Here is a 17,690-nt window from a genome sequence, read left to right on the forward strand (position 1 = left end):
TTATTTGCCCTAAAAAGCACATTTCTTTGGTAATTTAAGTGGTAATTGGATTTATCTGAAGGCTGTTCAGTCACATGTTATCTGATCCCCAGTGTTTAATTGTGTGGATGCAGTGAAGTCTCTTTGTGAGGAATAACTTTGCAGCTTCCCTTGGGAAGAAATGCATCCCTAAATGGGTTAATTCCACTCAGCTACATTATCTTTTTAATGTTGGAGTAAGCAACTTTGTCTTCTATGTCCTAAAAAGCTTCTTTCAGGAACATTACACATCTAAATAGCCTCCTAGATTTATTGTTTATTCAGCTGAAAAACAAAACATTATTGGCAACAGAACAAACTCAAAACTAATGAAACAAGATTTTTTTTTTTTAATTGGTGGAAGATTTATCTAATTGGAGTATGTATCACAGCCCTCATACTTAAAGAGATATTGTAGAAAATGCTGCAAATCAAGGGATATTGTAGAAAATGCTGCAAATCAGACATACAAAGAGAACAAAATAAGTTTCCCGTAGGGTCAAAAAATCCTTCTCACTGGGTATATGAATGCTGGTTCCCAGTGTCCTAGGGAGCTTTGCCTCTTCAATAACAACACAGTTAGTGTTTGTGCCTGAGCTGTCTTAGAGCAGCAAAAATCAGTGTTTAATGAGGAAGCTTCTTCCTGGACACCTCAGGAGGCCACATCAGTCCTCTTGAGCTGTCTTAGGTGAGATGGAGGAATGCTCCCCAGATGAGTTCAAATATCAAAGGCCGGTCTACCCCATAAGAAATGAAAAATTTCTCTCGTGCCGGTAACCCCGTATTTCTAGAATGGATGAAGTGCAGAGACTTGACCGTATGTGCACCTACCTCTTCCCCTTACCATTATTCAGAAACGGTGTTTGGCCATCAGGTCCTGTGTGTTGGACCTCATTCACCTCCTTATCCAGAGGTAGTTCAAGGCTAAGAATTTCAGCAACACTGTTGCTATCACTTTTGATTTCCCTGACCCGTTGACCATCCGCTATTCCCACCAGCTAAAAAGGACACTGGGAAACAGCAGCACACAGAAGCTAATAGCTCTGCCTTGTCAGTTTGGGGGTTTTTATTCTCTTTTGTTTGCAGGCTGCTGACAATCCAGAGTTAAGTCACAAAGCAAATCCCAGAGCTTAAATGAAAGTGTGTTAAATACATAGTCTGTCATTGGGCCTTCTGTGCTGCTGCACAGTGCTTTGCCGTCTCTTTTACACTCCTTCTCACATTCTGCTGAGTCTTGATTCTAAATCATCTCAAAGCTCTGTGAGCTCTCTGAGCCTGGGCATCAACCTCTGACTCTAGAGGTGAATTGAGCCTTCTCTACCATTATGAGTGAGGGACTTTCTTCTCTCTAGTATTTCCCATCATCTTCACCCATTTTTTGCTCTTGTCTTCTAGTCCCTAGAAAAGGGGCATTACTCTACTTCCTTATTAGCCTCCTTAATCTCTATGCCTTTCTGCTTCTCCTGAGATCTTGCTCTCCTGCTTATTCCCTTTACATTTTATGTCAATAAAAGTATCTCTAGAACTATGGGACTCTTCTTTTTACCTGACAAATATGGACATGTTCTCATTAACTAAAACAAAAAAATAAGTGAACAAACATCAAAGAAACGTGTTTCTCTGGACTCCTTGCCCCAGACACCACTTCTCTTGTTTTCTTTTGGTAACAAACATCTTAGTCTGCATCTGCTGTCTTCATCTCCTTAGCACTCACACTCTCCCTGGGATTTGGCTCCCAACCTCAACATTCTGCTCAAACTCCCCTCTTGGTTACCGATATCTCATGGTCTGCAACTCAAATGACCTCATCCTAGTTCTGACGTCATTACTGTCTCTGCCATGTGATGCACAATGACCACCCACACCTTGAATTTTCAGGTGGATTTGGTGATGCTGCACATTCCTTGTCCTCCTCTGGGTCTTCTGGTGACTATTAACATTTGCCCTTTGGTCCTCTTTCTTCTTCCTAAATGGGGAAGCTCTTTCTTCTCTTTTTGGTCCTTCTTGTTTCTCCCCTAGCCATAGTCTTTCTCTAAGTGATCATATCTATTCACATGAATTAACAAACCACTTTTTGGAAAATGCCTCCAGATTCTATGTCACAGTAATGACCTCTCTTAGACCTGCATTTCTGATTGTCTGCAACAGAGCTTCACCCGAAAGATGACCTGTGGACTCAACTTGAAACTCAACATGATCAAAACTAAACTCACTCTTTTCTCCCTATTACTACTTTACTTCAGTCCTTCTTCACTGCTTATCAAGAATACAGCAGCACCTTCCTACCTGGTTGCTCTAATTCCCAGGTCACCTGCTCATAATTAACATATGTGGATATATTTATTAATGATGAATTTTCCTTCAAATATTGGTTCTGTTTAGAAACTCACAGTAGCAATTTTTGCCTACTGAATTGAACCCAGTCAGAGCCTTGCTTTTAAGACTTCTCTACAATCTGGACAGACTCTACGTATTCCTTATGCTATAGACAAAACTGACAACTTATGGTTCTATGAATTGTTCTCCCTCATCTCCATTTCAATAAACTGAGATGAAAAATGGTAAATTTAACAAGTGGATAAGTAAATCTACCTTTGTTAGTTGAGTTCATGAACCAAGGGATGATATATAATTCTAAACTATCAATATAGGTTAAAAAAGGTTGAGTGGGTAGGTACATCTTTGTTATTATAACTTTTGCAACTTGCTTGTCTTTGATCATAATCATATTTCTTCTGTATATGTTGTCTCTTTCCAAAGAAAAAGAAACAGAACCATGAGCTCCTTGGAGACATCAATATAAACTTATTCTTCTTTATATCTTCCAAAACATGAAGAGCACACCAAATATTCTACATATATTCTACAATGAAAGGATACATGGATGGCTAAGAGTGGACACTATGCATATTATCTTTTGAGAGAAAAATGTCTACTATTTATCACACAAGACTGGTTTCCTGTTGTCAAGTGAAAGTTTAATGGTAAACATCTGAAAGCCTAGACAAATGGAAATTAAGCTGTTCCCAAATATATCTAGAGATTACAAGGCACTTTGTGATGCTTTTCCCATTTTATCTTCCAGCTTAATTTTCATCTGGAAGGCAATAGTCCATGAATGGCTCTAGCAAGTTGCAGATGCCAGCTGGGAGAATTTGCCATTTATAGCATGAGCCATTAAGCTTTTTCACAAAATTTCCAAGTTTTTTTTGAGGCTGGTGATAACGGCAAGGATAATACGTATTTTCTATGCCAAAAGATGTGAATTAATGAGGTAAAGGAAACATTTATCTCTTGCAAATGACCAGACAAGTCTTGCCAAATCTCTTCAAGTTGTCTCTTTTCTCTTGGCATTTTCTTGGAAAGAGTACATCTTGGTAATCAGAAGTGCATGTGATTAAAGAGACCTTTATGAACTGATGCAGCCTTACATAGCCACAATTAGTGATGTGGGGATATTGGAAGTTGAAATAGCATTTGAAACACATCCAGAATGTATATTAAAATGTGATAAATGAGAAATGTCCAACATCTAAACTTGGTCCAATGCAAAGTCTGTGTGTGTGTGTGTGTGTGTGTGTGTGTTTGTCTTACATGTGAAATAGCAATTAAAATGTTGAAAATAAGGTTGAAAATAAGGAAACATTCTAGAGAAAAGCCTATCCTGGTGAAAACTGACAGAGGCTGATATCTCTAAAGTAAAATTTTTGGGTGACTGAGGATGTGAACGGTTAGTCTGGGTACTCCTTATTCTCCAGATAAGAAAGAATAGAATTTCAGGGCTTTATGCTCTTTACTCTGGATGATTCCTATAGATGTTATTAGATAATAGACTTTACTTAGGCTCCACATGAAGATTTCCTTACGCTCATTCTGTCTTCAACTTTTAACGCATTCATAACAAAGTGGAAACACTTTGCACTCTACTTCCTAGACCAAATAGTTCTTTATTCAGTTAAATAAACTGACCTCTGGCCTAGAGGACTTAGACACAAGTAGAACCCTTTAAGTGGTTTGTTATGCAGTCTGTTTAGTACCATCCCTCCCAAATAGCAAGAGCACACTTATTCATTTTGGGGCTTGATTTTGCTTTTATTTGCTTTTTTTTTGGTTCTGTGTCAGATCTTCCCCTCTCCTACTCTTTACCTTTCCTGTTCTCCTGCTTCCCTTGTTTTTGATTATATAATTCTAGATGCCTAAAAGTTAGCATGACTTGTTAGATATTCTCTGCATAGAGTTTAGAGCTCTTTAGTGGAAAAGTGCTGTGTGTGTTATGCAAATAATGATAAGGAATCAAATTCCTCTCTGTGCTTTTGTGACTGTGTGGTAATAAGTTACGTAATAATGCACTAAACGATCCATTGGCAGCCTGGTTGGGTGAATGCACTTCTCTAAATGCCTCGAGAATGTGCTGGGAGTGGCTTAGATACTAAGAAGAACAAAACTCAATAATACATGTCAGCACTGATCCACTTGAGAATTAATGTCTTGAGAAATTTCAATGGAAAAAAAAATGTAATTTCAAAGCCACAATGGCATTTGATTTGCATTCAAAGAGGGATACTATTCTGGTGTGTTTGCTCAGGGAGGGAGCAGAGAGCTCAGAAAACCTTTTAAGTCCTTAACTTTTGTTCATTTCCCATTACCAGTGAATGCTCACTAAGTTCATGGCACTGCCTGCAAGAACAGCCAAGTTAAGAGCAAGACTGGTCTGGTTGGTGTCTCTGAGATTTTTATGGCCCATAATCACCAAAAATGTCCCTTACCTGGAACTCAGCTAAGGGGTTCACTCAAATAGGTAGTATCCTAATCTATGAAGAAAAAAGCCTGTGGTCTGTCATGCATTGGTAATCCCAAACCCCAGCTCCAATATAAGGTGCAATTCCTGGACACAAATTTTCTACAGTTGAGTTGAAGAAACCCATATGCTTGTTGTAAAACAACTGGTGAGCGTCATTGTCTATATCAAAGTTCAGGGAATAAATAACAGAAAAATTAGAGCAAGTAAGATCTGTACGGGCTGCAACTATCAGATGGAAGCCTCATGAGGACAGTAAGACCTGAGCTTGGTGTTTTGAAATAAAGAAGGACTCCAACTACAAGGAGCCAGTGTGGTGTAGCAGAAAAAGAAGGGACTTTTGGAACAAACTGGCCAAGTTTGAATTTTGTTTGTCACCTCAGACTAGTTGCTAAACTTTTCTGCATCTCAGTTCTCTCCTGAACGAACTCTGCTGACATGCATAATGGGCACACTGTAAGTCAGACTTAACAAGGTGGAGGGCATGGAGAAAAGGCAACTGAAGGAGCTGAGCAAAGGTGCAGAGCATGAGGGGATAAGTCTGTGGGGTAGCAGCACGGTTACTGATTGGAGATTGCGAAAGGTAATCTAGAGAGAAGTGCAAATAAGGTCAGATTATGGGAGGAAATAGAAAATGTGTAGGTCAGATACTCAAGTTATTGCAGTTAACCAGAAAATTGTGTTCACAAATGCACTCAGTTATCTGGTGTGAGGGAATTTACTGTAAAATTTGGCACTCTCCTGGGTGTGCTTCAGGTCTTGGTTTTGGTGTCACCTCCTAGGGAAGCCTTCCGGATTTTCTAAGGCTAGTCTGTGTATGTACGCCTATTATGTTGCATTGCAATTGCTTTCCCCCATGACTATCTCCTACTCTAGACAGGTATGTTTCTTGAGAGTGGCTCATTCTGTGTCCATTTTATTCACTGCTGCCTTCGCAGCACTTAGCACAGGATGTGGCACAGAGTGGGTGCTTACTAAATATTGATAGATGGAAGAAAAGAGGAAAAAGGGACAATGGAAGAAAGAAGGAGGGAAGAGAACTAATCAATCAGCTGCAAGAAAGAAGATTCTGGTCCAATGAAGACAAACGCTTTGAGAGAGAGTTGGTGAGCAGGGAGTGAAAGCTGACCTGCAAATTCCTATCACTGGGTTTTGTTTGGAACAGGCAAATAATTTAACTTTCCAATACCTAATTGATTCAGAGTCAGTCTGCAGCTACTAGAAGTGCATTTTCTTTAAAAGCCCTACTCCTCTCTTTTCTGCAGTTATTTTCAGTGCTTAAGTACAACTGCAAAAAGAAGTCAACAATAAAAATAGTCATTTCTTAAAAAGGGCGAGCAACCAGACAGGATCACTTTCAGAAATATCTGTTTTGCTAAGCCCCTACCTCTCAATTATACCATTTATCATTGATTCTAAGATGTACTTTTTTTTTCATACTTTAAACATCTCTGCAATCAGAATGCATTTTATAATTAATGCATATTGCAATTCTAAATGACTATTTTTTCTTTCCTGATGATCAGTAAAATCGTGGTTTGTCTTTTAATCAATTCTATCTTGCATAAGATGAAGAAACGAAGCCCTCAGTTAATTTAGAGATTTGCCAAAGGTTATCCTAAAATTTGGAAATTGTGCTTATCTGGTACGAAGGGCCCTAATCTCACATTAAGGTCATGGCTCTGCTCCTATACTTCCTTCTCTTTCTTAAAAATTCCACACATCAAAATGGTATATACTTCATGGTAAAATTGCTTTTCCCCCTCAGCTGCAATGAATAAGCCAACTCCAACCTAGGACTGGGAAAAGACCACATGGGAAAACTGGAGAGTTAGAGTTTATATAACCAGTGTGAGATGCAGGAGCATCCACTCTTGATCTGAGTCCTGTGAAAGTTAACTAGAAGATGTTTACCACCAAATTGTTTCAAAGAGACTCTGTTCCACTCCTGTGAAACAAGGGGATGCAGCAGGGACGCCATGACAACACACATTTCCGTCTTTGTTCTCCTGCCTCTTCTCAGCCCTGAGGGCCTGTATAATGAGACCTTGACTCGCCTGGACTGGATCACATTATTAAGCATTATATTGTTCAGTGACTATTTGGATTTTAATGCCATCATGCCCTGGGTGGCCTTGCCTGACAATCTGGAAGCCTGAGGGAAGTAAGTCTCTTTGTATTATACATGCTTTGAGGGTCCCACCGTCAGGCAGCCCCTGCTCCAGATAATGAATGGGCAGATATAAGTCTCTGCCGGAAGCAAAATTTGGTATCCCAAGGTTTAGGTCAGGCTGTTCACAGTGAGTATCTTGCTGCAGAACACTCATTCAGTTTCATTTAGCTATTTCCCCCATGTGTGTATTTTCCTGGTCTCACAAAGAATATTTCTCGCTTCTTGTCCGTTTATCTTTGTGTTTCTTGTGGAATGTATTATGCTAATATATGTGAGGTGAGCTCTAAGACAAGTCCTTAGAATTCACCTGGCATTTGTCATTAGGATATTTTCATGGGGCCTTTATAAAACTCTTTGCTCACGTGGCTTTGAAAATATAACAATGGCTTTTTCTCTATGTTACCCTCTGATAGCAATCTGTGAATCTTGCTCTCTGGCTGCATCTACACTGATGATATTATCTAATTCTCTGGTGAATTTAGTGATTTTCCCAGGATTAGACTTTATCTTTAGGGTTCTAGAAGAGAATTAAATTACTCATTGGGCAATCAACTAGTTTAAAAAGGAAAAGCTAATTAGGGTTAGGATTTGCAGACATTTCCACCCCGAAATAAAATGTTGGAGGGCAAAAGTCTAAAACAAAACAAAACAAAACAAAAAAACCTGATTGTTCATTAAGACTGTAATGACCTGCATATGTTTACTAAATAGTTTCTTTTCATAAGCAATGGTAACAGCTAACATTTGAACACTTCTTTGTGCAGGAAATAAATTGTTGGGGCTTTAGTCTCTGAATCAAAATGTAGAGAACTGAGTATGTATAGTCATAGATATTATACTAGATTCCCATTGATTTTTTTTTTTCTGTCTAGATCTGATTTTCTTTTTCCCCTGGGAAATTATTTTCATCAGTTTCTCTCCTCTTTAGAATGAAAATAACCAATATTTTACATGAGCCTCTGGTCACAGTCTAGGGGTTGTCAGAAGACTCAAGCTAGGTCTATCACATTCCCTTACTTAGGAAATTTGGAATTGGGATCAAGAGATTCACTGTATTTCTTGCGACGTGTAAACTAGGTGTCTGTTGGCCACCTTGTTTTCTACTCATATGGCTCTCTGAAGGAGAGAGAACTATAGAGCTAGAAATGAATCAAGTCTGTGTGTAAAGCGGGCAGAGAGGAGAGGTGGCAGGCCTTTCTGATGGTATCAGAGGCCCTGTTTTTGGGACCTCATAGTAATTCTATTATGTTTTTTTCTTATTTAATTATGAAGGAGTTTCTGTTGATAACCAAAAAGTTCAAAGCAACATAAGGACAGATGTTTAAAGTGCATAGATATCATAAACACTGTATAAGATAACCCAAATCCAAAACTGATTTTAAATCCTACTTGAATTAGTTTCGAAAAACTGTGGAGTAGGTGGTCTTGCTCAATTAAATGAAGAAAAAAAAGATACATAAACATACTTTCTATTCTACTTTTTATTTTGTGGATTGTCCATTCAACAACTTTCACTGAGCACCCGTTATCCGCAAACCAATGCAAAAAGTAGCAAAAACAAAGATAATGTGTACTTACACACTCCCTGTCCTTGAGGATCCTGTAATCTAGTTGAGGGAAAATATATAGAGGAAACATTCCTAACTATTCTACCAAAGCAACAACTGTATAAATACAAATTAAACAGAGCAAAGTAATTGCATAAATGCTGAGGGGTGACGGAGTAATGAACAGGTTCAAGGAAATAATCTCTAAGGTCTGTTTCAGCTACAAAATGTCACGAGGCTGTATAGGACTGATAATTGGATAAGGCAGCACTTAGTAATCTTAGGGAGCTTCAAGAAATCAGGCCAAGAACAAGCAAGGATTTGAATGAAGCTTGAATGTTGGGAATGCATGTTGTTCTGGACGATAGCAGAAGCTTTCGTACATGATTACAGTAAGGGGACTCCTGAAAGATATTTGGAATCTGCCTCAAAGAGAGGAGAGACAGCAAGTTCTCCTCCGGAAGCTTTTGGCCAGGAGAGAAAGGGAAGGCCATCTTTGCCAGACTATCTATGACTGCTCACTAAGTTTATCAAGAGAGGGCAGTTTGGCTGGTCTTCTAGATTATTTCAATTTGGGTTTCAAGTCAGCATATGTATATACTTTAATTATCTCATTTTCTGTTATCCATTTAGATTATTTCCTCTGAAGATCCTTGTTTTAAATACATTCTATAGAGGGAGAGTCCTTGGCATCATGTATTAAGAGAGTTTGATATGATGAGGTATGGCAGTGTAATAACAGCTATGTTTCTGAATTAATAGATTTATTTATAATGAGATGGTTATTTATTGTTTCTCCTTCCTAAACTGTAAGTTCCTTGACCACAAGGAATATAGTCATTAAAAACAAATCTTGTTCTCCCTTGTTCTTAGAACAATGTATGACACCTAAGAGTACTCAACAGAGGCAGGATAGCTGAGCTGGCTCTGAAGTCAGAGATTTGGTTTCAAGTATTGACTCTGCAAAATTGGGTGAGGAACATTGGGCAGGTGACCATTGCTCAGTCTTCCTAGCTGTAAGGTAGGGTAATAGTAGCATGCACCCTATATAGTCGTTATGAGGAGTCAATGTGATAAGGTAGAGCACCTAGAATAGTATGCATAGAGAGCATAGCAAGCCCTCAGTGAAGCATAGCTTTCTATTTTCTATATTAGTATCTGCTGTTGAAAATAATAGATGACCAGATGAATGGTTTGGAAGCATTCTGTGATAAAGTGGTCTCAATAAATATTTTGGTCCCTGAAAATAATGAAATAATTAGAAATTTTTTAAAAGTCTCACTATAATTAAAGGCTGTAAGATTGGTTTTGTCCTCTATCCCAGAGAGTCACATTTCACCTATATTATTAGAAAAGACGGGAATAGGGCTCCACGTTTTTAATTCACATAGACTTGTGGGTAGCTGGGAACACTGTCATGCCTGCAGGCATATGGGTTACAATGTGGAGATGGATCTTACTGCTGCTAGAAGTATCTCTGAAGCATAGAGATATCCTTTGCTCTCCTCTGCATGTAGTCAGTGACAAGCAGATTTGCAGATGCAAGATGGTATTGGCAGAGGCTGAGCTGTCATCCAAACAATGTCTTTTGTCATTTAAACTCTCATTCATTTTGAGGGAGAGGGAGGAAGAATTGCCTTTTGCACTAAAGCTGTAATGCCAAGGCATTGTATGAGCCAGAGTTCTGTGGATCTTATCACTAAACTTCCTTAGGTCTTGAAACACAAAATGGGGACTTCCTTTAACAGTGAAACTCTTTTCTTACAGCTTCATTTGTAGCAGCAATGAACTAAGATTAAATTCCCTCTTTGAAGCCAAGAAAAGATAATTTGCCAAAAGAGAATGTCAGAACAGCCATTCAGCTGCAGCCAGTCAAACTCAACATAATAATGAAGGGGAAAAAAAGAAAACCTGAAGGAGGCTTGGTTAATGTATTCGTTTTCTAGGGCTGTCCTAATGAAGTAGCACAAACTGGGTGTTTAAAACGTCAGAAACTTACTGTCTCCCAATTCTAGAAGCAAGAAGTCCCCAATCAAGATACTAGCAGGCCATACTCCCTCTAAAATCTGTAGGGGAAATTCTTCCTTGCCTCTTCCCAGCTTCTGGGGGTTTACCAGCAATCTCTGGCATTCCCTGGCTTGTGGGTACCTCACTCCAATCTTCCATTTTCATGCAGTGTTCTCGCTGTGTGTCTTCCTGTTATCTTCCTCTGTGTTTGTCTCTGTGTTTAACTTTCTCCTTTTTACAAAGACACCAGTTATATTGGATCAGGACCCATCCTAATGACCCCATACTAACTGGTTACCTCTATAAAGATCCTCTTTCCAAGTAAAGTCACATTCTGAGGTACTGGGGGTTACGGCTACAAGAAACTTTTCTTTGAGAGGGGTGCACAATTCAACCCATAACAGTTGATAAGACAAAGTGTAAGTTTTTGCATATCAAGAAGGGGTCATGCTTACTGCATTAAGCATAACACTTAAGCTCAGTAATGTTTCCTTCCAATTAAATGTTGAGGAATGACCAATAATGAAAGGAGTCAGCTTGCACTCTGGGATACTAGGATGCAAAGGAAAGAAACTACTCTTGAATGGTCCTCAGTGAAGAGACACAAATGTTTGGTTTAACGTCAGGCAGGATGAGTCATATTTCTATTAAGTGAGTTAGCCTGTCTTTTGCACCTCAATGCCTAAGTGTGGGGGCAATCTAGATACCATCCTAGCTGCTGTGACTACACAGCCCACCTGACAGAACCAGGCTGCACATGTAAATCACCTAATGGGTTCTTTCTGCCCGTTTCAATGATAAAACCAAAGGTAAGTAAAGAAAGAGTTTAATTAATGCAAGGCAGGTCACATGGTAAACAGAGTTTTAACTCAAATCAGTCTCCCTGAAGGTTTGGAGGTTAGTTTTTATGGACAATTTGGTGGGCAGGATGCTAGAGAAGGGGTGCTGCTGATTGGGTGGGGAATGGAGTCATAGGGGTGTGGAAAACGTTTCTCATACATTGAGTCTGCCTCTGGGTGGGGGCCCAGGACCAGTTGAGTCATGAGTCACGAGTCTGGGTAGGGTCGGTTTGAAAAACATCTCATAAAAAGTCAGTCTTAGGTTCTACAATAGTGATGTTTTCTGCCGTAGCAATTGGGGAAGCCACAGATCTTGTGACCTCTGGCCACATGACCCCTGAGCAGTAAAGGATTACAGAAACTTTGTTTACATTTTAGCAGAACTCAGGCTCTTCCCAGAATCCTCATCTTGTGACCTTTCATTAGTCTTACCAAGTCAGTTTCAAAGTCAATTTCAGTCCTCAAACAGTGGCGGGGGTTGGAGTGGGGAATAGAGTTAGTTTTAAGGAGGGACTACTATCATACTTGCTTCAAAGTTAAAGTATAAGCTAAATTCCTCCCATGGTTAGCTTGGTCTATGCCCAGGAATGAGCAAAGGCAGCTCAGAGGTCAGAAGCAAGATGGAGTCCACTATGTTAGATTTACTCTCACTGTCATAATTTTGTACAGGCAGTTTCATGCAGAGCTGCTGAGCATCTCAGTGGGGCAGCTGTGCCCTCTTGGGCCCTGTCCCAGGACTCTCCACCACTTTATATTTTAGTCTTTTTCATGGGAATGTGTGGGATAGTACATGTGAGAATCTTATGGGGTTATTCTGAGGGTTACCTTATATGCAAATATACAAATATACTAATCTTGTAAAGTGGTTGTAAGAATTCCATGACTTATTTCATGTAAAGCTGTTAGTATAGCGTCTGCCAAATAGAAATGCTCAACATTTGAGGGTAAATTTTTAAAATACGATCACTATGAAAGTAATCAAACTAGACTGAATTCTTTTAAATGAAAGAATATTTTAGTCAAAACATAGGAAAAGTAATCAAAATAAGGGCATTTAAGAATGGCTATACAGAGTAGCCTAAGGGGCCTTATATTTGAAATGTATTCTAATGTTTTAATAAAAAACTATAAACCATTGCATGACTATTTCGTATTACCTATGCTGTAAATATGAAAACTTGCAAAATCAGTGTAGGAAGATGATTTAAGGAAGCAGTCGTTGATCGATATACATTGAATTTTAAACCCATTAAGCACAGTAGATTTAATGAGGAGGAAAATAGAGCTTCCCATTAAATAGAAAAGTATGGAAAAGTGGAAGTTTTTCAGAAACAACCATTAAAATAATAATGATTTATTCTTAGCCACAACACTAAATGTATTATCATATCATGCTCTCTGTATTTCAGTTAATTAAAGCTTTATGGATTATGGTTTCTTGTTTATTTCTAGATGGCAAATGTTAAATTTGTATCACTATTTAGAGAAAAATGCAACTTTTCGATATTCAAACTAGTTCATATATATGTAAAATTCTGACATAACTCCTGTAGATTTATTTTAAAATGTCAGTAATACAGGAAATGAGAAATGAAGAGAGAAAAAGGAGAGAAACAAAGATAAATAAAGGGAGTGGGCCTGGGGAAATTTTCTCATTTTAAATGCTTTACATTTCCTGCCCTGGGGGAATGTGCTTTTATCTGTGCAGTTCTATGTTTTCTGTAATTTGACTTATCATTTTTTCAGTAGATTATAAAGCATTGTTTCCTTTGTCTACAGTGTTGAGGCTGTTGCCCTTACCCCCACCCTAGGAATTCTGCTCATAAATCACTGCTTACAGTCACTTTCTCAGACTGAGTCTAACTTCCCTTCTATCTATATTTGCCTGACCTTTCTATCAGAGGATGGAAAGTTTTCGGTAACAATTTCTTGTGCTCTACAAAGAACCAAGTTGAGATAAAATTTTAACTTCTCAGGGCATAACTTTCAAAAGGGTTCTTTTATCTAAGTAATTGAAATGCAGCAAGTCAACATGTGTGCTTGGCAATGGCAGGACTAGTTGGGCTATGTGCTGAGGGATGTTGGAAAGTGATGTTAACATGGAGACTCTTGGTAGTAAAAGTCCATGAAGTCAAACTAATATCCTTTGTCTTTGTGCCTGCTCCTAGAATTCCTGTCTTAACTCTACTTCCCATTATTCTTCCTCATGTTTACTTCAAATTCCAGTCAACACAGCAGACTGCAGTTCCTTTTTTTATGCCCTGGTTCATGGCGTTGACTGTCAAAATGAAAACCTAGCATCCTGCTCCTGGAGGCTCCACGCAATGCACTTTTCCACCTTTCCAGTTTCCTGTGTCTCTCTCAATGGGCTTCTTAAGCTTAAACGTATATCCTGTTAGCTTTGAATTTGAAGGGTGCACCTGCAGTTTTGGGCATAGCTAAGGACAAGTGTCTTAATGAGAGGGGAGATACTTGAAAGGGCTAGGAACAGCAGAGCAGAGGACTATATTAGAAAGTAACTAAATCAGTTACACAGTTTTATTTCTGCCTCCCACTAACTATATTTTCCTTTTTTTTTTTCTTTTTTTCTTCCTGAGGCAGCCCCAGCCTCTGGATGAACACTTAGGCAGTCCCTTGACTTTTCTGGTCACTCTTAGTAGCAAAATGTCTTATGAACAAGACATAAAACATAGCCTGGGATAAGTATGTATAATGTCCAGTCACATATAATTAACACTCCCAACTTGATTGTTAGTTGAGGCATCTTGTCTTTCTCTCCAGTTTGGTTGTGTTTCAGGTGGAAAGTCTATGGTTGGGGAAGGGTGGTTATGTTTAGCTACTTTTTAAAAACTAGTAGTTCTAGTCTTTCCACTGCCCCATATTCCCACAGAGTTTGAAATTGGGTAAAGGTGAGAAAGAATAGAGAATAATGCTTTTACTAGTACATACTGACTTCTGTGAAGGGCGCCAGTGTATTCTGGACTTGGCAGATGTCTAGACGCTGATTCCCATAGTTCCTTTCTAAAGGCTTTTTAGAAATCCCCTCCCCATTTCCTCAGGCATTTGGTGGTGGCTCCAAAATGTTTCTGTTATACTCTTAACCCTACATTATTTCATACTTTTTTCCTTTTATTTACACATTATATAAATGGAATTAGAACAAAATGTTCAACATAAATGATAGGAAAATAAGTCAGCTCTTGGGCACAATATAGAAAGTGTCTCAGTACATTTAATTGTCTTGAATTCTTGTTGTTGTACCTCCAACGTCTGTGTCTTGCTGCTCACTACCCAGCATGCCGATCATGGAGTCAATGAGTATTGCCAGGGAAGAAGGCTTTAATTGGGTGCTGCAGCCAAGGAGAATGAGAGGTTATTCTCAAATCTGTCTCCCCGAGTGACCAAAATTGGGGTGATTATATACTGGGGAAAGAGGAAAACAGGAATTAGGAAGAAGTCAGGAAGCAAGCATGCTAAACGAGGTGTCTGGCATCTGTTTGGATGTGGTGATCTAGTGAGTTTCAGTCCCTTGCCTAAGGGTTGGTTTCCTGAGGAAGAAACTCAGTTAAGACAAATATAAGTGTCAAGTTTTAATATGGAGGGTCAATTTCTATGTTTGTTAAAAACCTGTAAATATTATTTCTGTGGGACAGTTGGGCTGGTTTCATTCTCATAAAAACAGTGTCATTGCCCTAAAGCCTGGACTCAAGTATATTAAGAGTAAACACTGGATCAAAAGTGACCAATAGAATCAAGATGCTTTTGATTCTAAAGTTAATGTGGATTAAAGCACTATCAGTCCAGTTAATTGTGCTGTTAAGGCAGTTGAAAACTTTAAGTATAATAACAAAAAATTAGCCAATGTTCATGTGAAAATAGTCTTAGTAAGATTAGCTGCAAACAGCCTGTGATTTAGGCATCATAATTTCATTTGATAGACTATGAAACTGAAACTCAGAGAGATTAATGACTTGGATGGCTTCAGCAAGCAATAGTGAGGGGCAGAACTAGAATTCAGATCCAGATCCTTCGGACTCCAAATTACATATTACTTATACTACATTCTGCAGTGTCCTAGAATAGACCAAAATAATAGAAACTTTTAAGATGGTGAAGCTGGTCAATAATTTCAAGTATTCAGAGAGGTAAGGATGCAGGGGGAGAGAGGTTAAGAAAATGCCTTTGCAGAGAGGGATGGAGTGGTTGTGACCATTTGAAGACCAATCAATTCAGTCTATCTGGCTAAGTAGGCAGGTGGTAGCTTCCTGCCTTCACACTCTCTCTGACTGTCCTGAAAGTAGAGAAGGACGATTCTTTTGTTAAAGGGGTGGGATTCCTGCATAGTACTCCAATAAGTTCTCAATAACTTTCTGTGGAATAAGCTAAAGAACAGGGTGTTTGATGTGGCATCGTGAGTGGGAAACTCCAAGACAGCAATTACAATACAGTGTTGAGTACAGAAGGAAGAAAATGTAGCAAGTAAGGACTTTCCTTTAGAAAGTTTTCCAAATAAAATAAAAGGGGGAAAAGTGTTCAAAGGGAGACGTGCATCTCAAAATAAATCTTTCTGAATTCTAATTTTAGATTTTGCAAGACCTGGATACATTCATAGGCACGGGAAGAAGGATCCTAAGGAGAGGGAGAGAGATGGATTTTGCAAGGAAGAAAAACTGTAACATAAATTTGTCATAGCTTAAAGGATATTGTGTACAGATGAAAGGACTGGCCATGAAAAAAGATACTTTTTTTTTTTTTCTTTCTTGGTCAGGGTAAAAAGAAAGAGTGAGAGAAAGTCACGTGAAGAAGTTAAAATTTTTTTAAATTTCTGTATAATTAGAATGATTGTAAAGTTTATCATTTAAACCAGATCACTTTGAAGGTGAAAGGGACGTTGGGGGGATGTGGAAGAGCAGACATAAGCCAAGGCTAACAGTGATGTATGGTCACACTCCTATGACTTCAACCTTCTTATTAAAATTAAGTTAAGGCTGTCTCCCCTACTCTTTGTTTTCCAAACATCTCTCACTCTATGAGGTATACCTCATGCCTATGTAGTATTTTTTCTTCTATTTATTTGCTTAAAAATACTTATCAATAACTTTTAATATGCCACACCATATTCACTACACTCTGATGTGTGGTGGAGCAGCCAGCAATTTTTTTGATAACACACTCTATCAGATTTTTTGAACATATATTCTTAATAGAAATAAATTTATTTTTATGAATTTCATATATATCCCATTGAATTAATATATTATGTCTATTTTATTCCAAAAAAGTTTCAAAACAGAACAAAGATGAAATATATAATATTTTAAAACTTTATATTTGTTGATGACTAATCATTTTGTTCTGCATAAAATACTAAACTTACTAGTACTAAACTTTATTAATATTAAATTTATTCCAAATAGTTCATTGTATTTGAAATTATTTGTTTAAAATTTGAAACAGTGTTTCATGGATTGGCTTCCAAGTGGATATACTTGGTTTCAATAATATTCATTACTGAAAAAAAAAAAACCTCCAAAAACACAGTGCATGCAAATATGTAACACAGGCAAAGGCAATGTTTAAATAATGAATACCAACCCATACCTCAAATAGGCTTGATAATTAAAAGAATTTTTTTGCCTGACTTTGAGTCAGAGTCTATTGTGTCATCATTGTTTCTCTGTTTTTGTGACTGTCAAAGAGATCACGCTCACACTCTTCACATGTGTATACACCATTAACGTTTACATCAATCTCTTGCTTCTTTAGAGGGATGTTTTGGAGCCATTAGTCTATTCTCTGAGGTATATTAGTTAAAAACTCAATATAAGAGACTTTACTGGGCCACATAAACTACAGCACATCATAATACACTAAAAGCTGACCAATGAATGAGGAGGATGCTGCCATCCTTCTGTCAACCCCTCTTAATTCAGGATAGTTTGTGAACCGGATGTGGTATGTCACTCCCTGGATTGGATTAAAATGATCTTACTGGTAAGCAAAGGTCAAAAATAACAAATCTAAATAGAAATTTTAATGTTTTCTTTCTGCACCCCAGAGTGTTGTCTTGCTCATGCTTAGGGGTACAGGCATAGGCTTTGATATCACATAGACCTTGATTCAAATTTTACCTCCAATGCTTAGAAACCGTGTGGTCTTCCTTACAAGTTGCTTCCTATCTCTGAAACTCATCTCTTCCTTGTAAGATGATGATAATAATGCTTGACTCAGTTTTTTTTCCTTTTGAAGATCAGCTAAAACAATGGCCATGAACAAAAAATCCAACAAACAGCCAAGAGCACAGTAGG

The sequence above is a fragment of the Macaca nemestrina genome, chromosome 11, assembly GCF_043159975.1.
Source record: "Macaca nemestrina isolate mMacNem1 chromosome 11, mMacNem.hap1, whole genome shotgun sequence".
Classification (NCBI taxonomy): Eukaryota; Metazoa; Chordata; class Mammalia; order Primates; family Cercopithecidae; genus Macaca; species Macaca nemestrina.